Source organism: Camellia sinensis, chromosome 3 (assembly GCF_055761805.1).
Source record: "Camellia sinensis isolate YWXY chromosome 3, ASM5576180v1, whole genome shotgun sequence".
NCBI classification, from domain to species: domain Eukaryota; kingdom Viridiplantae; phylum Streptophyta; class Magnoliopsida; order Ericales; family Theaceae; genus Camellia; species Camellia sinensis.
The window spans coordinates 80,622,513-80,627,245 of NC_138963.1; positions in this window are offsets into that span (position 1 = coordinate 80,622,513).

Here is a 4,733-nt window from a genome sequence, read left to right on the forward strand (position 1 = left end):
CTATCTGTGTTAGGTATACAATATATACCTGAACAAAATTGCTGGATTTGTAGATTTAAAGACGCTGCAATAAATTAAAAAAACAAAGCATTGAATTGATGTGGTTGATAGTAATTGTCGTGAGATAGCTAGTGAACTATGAAATAGACCTGGTGAATCTGTTCTGTCCATGTTTTGGTTTTACAAACAAGACACATAAACTAAAATAAGCATTTCAAACTATACACAGTGGTATACATGTGGACATCCTACATACATCATGTTAAGGGATCAATGCTTAGCTCACACTAATCAAATAGAAAATTACTGAGGCTTTGTCTCTCTGAAACATTTCTTAATGACGAATAATGAGATATAGAATGAGTGTTGATACTTTAATCATTTAAATACGATTCATTTTTCATAGTTGAAAGTGGTTGTAACAATAATTCTAAAATCACAACGTCACTCTTTTAAAATGCATCTTTTTTTTGTAGTTTGGAATTATACGTGTTACTAATGGAATCCTCTATGGAAATATCAAATATATGTATCTAGGAGAAGAGTGTATCAAAAAGTTGTACATTTTATAAAGAATGTACAATCATTTCAAGCTTGACTAATGATAATGGATGGGAATTCAATACAGAGATTGACTTCTTGGAGTTCAAGCCTTGCAGCAGCAGTGACAATATCTATTCCAAGAGAAACTTGAACAGTACACACTGAGAAAACAATTTCTCTTCTCATTCAACATGTGGAAAAGGTAAAGTTGGTGATGTGAATCATGATTTTGCATTTTTAATCAAATCAATTATGTTTTATTACCCACAAATTTTTTTTTTCAATTAACATATGATTGTATTTTTCGTTGCACACAACTTTCCGTATGTATACATCCAAAACTTTGTTCTTTCCCTGGACAAGACTTTTAAAAAGTTGAATACTCAGTTGAGTTAAACCTTACTACGTGCTATATGGACATTTCAAAATAGACATAAATGCATGTAAACAAAGAAGGAAAAAGAAAGGGCCCCAAAGGCTTATATATTTACAATATCCATACATATTCCTCAATCCATACTCTTCAAATCTGAAATCCAGTCCCAAGGTATATGCATAACATTTAGTCTGTGTGTAACAATCCCGACCCATGATTAACGTTAATCCATACTTAAGTATGCCTAACAAGTAATTAAGAAGAAATTCTGAGTTAATTACATGAGCATTGCATTATTTGTGTTTATATCTGTTTAACGTAGAAAGATCTGTTCATATTTTCGTTTCGATTTGCGAATTGAAGGCCTTATCGACATCCGATTTAGAAATTGACTTGATTTACGTGTTATTTAGAATTTTTAAAATTTTATGGTAGGTCCAATCGAAATTTGATTCGGAACAATTATATTAGATTAATTTACTGCCCACTTGATTAGCCTTAATTAACTATCATTAGATAAACCTATATAAGGCTCCTTATGTGCTATCACTCACTCTTTTCTTTCATTCCAACACATTTTGAGCTCACACACACACACACACAAACGTGTAGAGAGCGAGAGAGAGAGAGAGAGAGAGAGAGAGAGACTAGGGAGAAGTCTTCAAACAAGGAATTTGCTAGAGAATTAAGGAGAATTGAAGAAATTGAGCAAGAATTCTCTAGGATTCAAAGAGTTGAGAACCTAAGGTAAGAAATCAAGCCTTTAATTGGGTAATTAGGGAGCTTAACTCATGCATTCAAAAGAATTAAGTGAGTTGGGGCATGAGTTAAGCTTAATGAAGTAGTAGAATAGAGTATATATATATATATATATATATGCATGTGCATTACATTGCATTTAGAGCATGTTGTCTAAGAATTTGTCCCATGCATGTTCATATTTTGGTTGTAGTCTAAGAATTCACCATGTTTTTTAGTGGAATATCTCATGTGATCAGGTTTTGGAAGTTATGAACTCAAATGAATACATACATGACATATTTACATCATGTTCTTACATTTCAAGTTGAATGTTGCACAATTGACATACTTTTGGGCCTTGATTTCATGAAATGATCTTTAAACCTTCATATTTTACAAGTTTACATATGTTTCCTCAAGTTTTGGGCCCAAAATGATGTGAATTATAGATTTGGGGTTGAATTTGGAAATTACAGAATTTTGCTTCCACGCTCGAGCAACAGATCCTACGCTCAAGCGACCACCGTCATTCTCACACTTCCGCTCGAGCGACCAAAAGTTGGCTCGAGCGTGAAATGCATGCTCCCAGAAGTTCTTGTGTTTTGCAGACCACTCGAGCAATAAAAGTTGCGCTTGAGCGAAGGCATGTCTCTCACACTTGAGTGAGCATCGAGCGGAAAAAGCAAGCAACCAGCACTTTTACAAAAGTTTACAAACCGCTCGAGCGATAGATCTTGCACTCAAGCGACCACTCACATTTTGCATGTCCGCTCGAGCATAGGAAGTTACGCTCGAGCGAGGACCTTGTTTCAGCAATTTTTGTTAAGTGTTTTCAAGTGCATTTTTGCATCCTCTTACTATCCTAGGCATTCTTAGGCCAAGTTTAAGACACCATAATGAGGATATAGAAGTAGAAACACACCAAGACAAGAAAGAACTAAGTTAATGATTCTGGGTGTGTAATTCAGTACGTATTCATTCTGTATCTGTGTAGGTGACGTGTAACGCCCTCAAAATAAAGAGGATAATCCAACCCAAGAGATTCATAAATATAATAGAAAATGTTTTCTACTAAAACAATTTTAACCAAAATGAGAGTCAGATTAGCATGCTTGTTCGATTTTTGATTTGAAAATCATGCAAGTCAGGCCATGAGCACTGAAAATTTTCCTTTTTGGGTCCAAAATGGTCTAAGTTTTGGAGAAATGAAATAGTTTTCGAGAAAATAGTCAACCTCAGTAAAAATTTTCAAAAACCATTTTTGCAAACAGTCAATGCTCAAAGAGCACGGAACCTACTCTCGAGATGCACAACCTCAGATCGGAGGCAATGGAAAATTGCCCCTTGCTTGAAGGACGCTGCATGGCAACGGAAAGTTGCCCCTAGTTTGAACGGCGACTCATGGCAATGAAAAGTTGTCCCTTGTCTGGATAACGCCGTAACATTCTGTAGTCAGTCCTCATTAGTGATAATCACGACCGAACTCTCGGACACGGAGAAGACGAAGATGGTCAAAACCAATATATGGACACAGTCACTTTGAAAGTGCGTGGTACAGGACTTCAGGACGAAGCTGCCTACGTATCCCAAACATGGGAATCAAGGATGATTAAAACCATTACATGGACTCAGTCGCTATGAAAGCGTTGGGGGCTGGACTTCAGGACGAAGTTGCCTACGCACCCCAAACATGGGAATCAAGCCTTACGTAGTTCCGGTTAAGGTACACTCGGGTATTAACCTTCACTTTTTAGGCTCTAACTTTTGCCAAGGCGCCCGTTGCGGATTTTCGACCTTGCGAGCTATGTTTTTCTTCTTTTCTTTTCACATCTTTTTTTGTATCTTTTCATTTCTTTTCTTTTCTTTTGCATTTTTTTTGTTGTTTTTTTTTCTTTTTTTTTTCATTGTTTTTTTTCTTTTCTCTTTTTCTCTTGCTCTAACTTTTGCCTGGGTCGCCCTTTCAGGTTTTCGGCCCAGCGAGCCACTCAAAGGGTAAAAGTGTAACAAGTCCATGCCAAATGGTTTTAGGGTTTCGAAGCCATCCGTGTCCAGAAGAGTGGCTGTTGTATCGATTTGCTGAAGGACCCCTCTTCAGCTCTTCGAGTACATCGGACATTTTTGCCCCTAGTTCGAGGGGCGCTTCTGATTCAGGTCCATGAGCTTCTTCTGATGAGGTTTGATCTTCTTGATCTGACTTTGGGGCCTCTTGTTCGAGGACTGCTTCAAATCTGGCCACACGGGCCTTACATCGCGGTTGATCGTTGAATAGTCTGAACCCAAGGTCCAGGGTTTGAAACTAAGGGCTCAAGTCTCGAGGCTAAGAGCGATCCTAAGATGTACAATCTCAAGAGCGATTCCACACAGGTCTTCGCAGGACTGCGCAAAATATTTTTTTTCTGAAAGTTTTTAAGAAAGCGACAAATCGCTCGCGCCAAAGATAGCGTGGAACTAGTCTGGATCAAGCCAGGGTCCTTCTCACTACTTATGCTGACAAGCATGATTTCAATCATTAAGGGCTTAGCACGCCTCTCTTTCACTCAAATTGATCAAAGTTTTGCAAAACCCGAGGAATTCCTTCCTCTTCGTTTTCACCGCAGTGTTCAAAAAGGTTTTGAAAAACTTAGGTCAATGCAATGATTTTCAGGGCACAAGAGAGCAGGTGGAATGTACTGTTGTTCCATTCAAATCCTCTGGCATAACTAGCTCAAAATAGCAATAAGCACGGAAACATAATAGTCGCAGCTGTTTCATTCAGATTCCCTAGTTGCAACTGGCTCCACAGCAGAGACATACTCAAAAGAAAATGAAACGGTAATTACAAAACAAAATGGTGTTCGAGGCAACAGCCCTGGAATCACTTGATATTCTATATAGTGGGACTGACTCGACACAACAAGACAGACCCTTTAAGCAAAAAGAACTGACTCAAGACAACGAGACAGACTCAAAACAAGACCACCGAACTGACTCCATACCTAAGTCAGAAAGCACAAAAATTGGCATTCGCAGATGCTCAAAAGTACGTGCCAGACGCCACATCCAAAATGCACCGAGCGCCGCCCGCAGGTGGTCT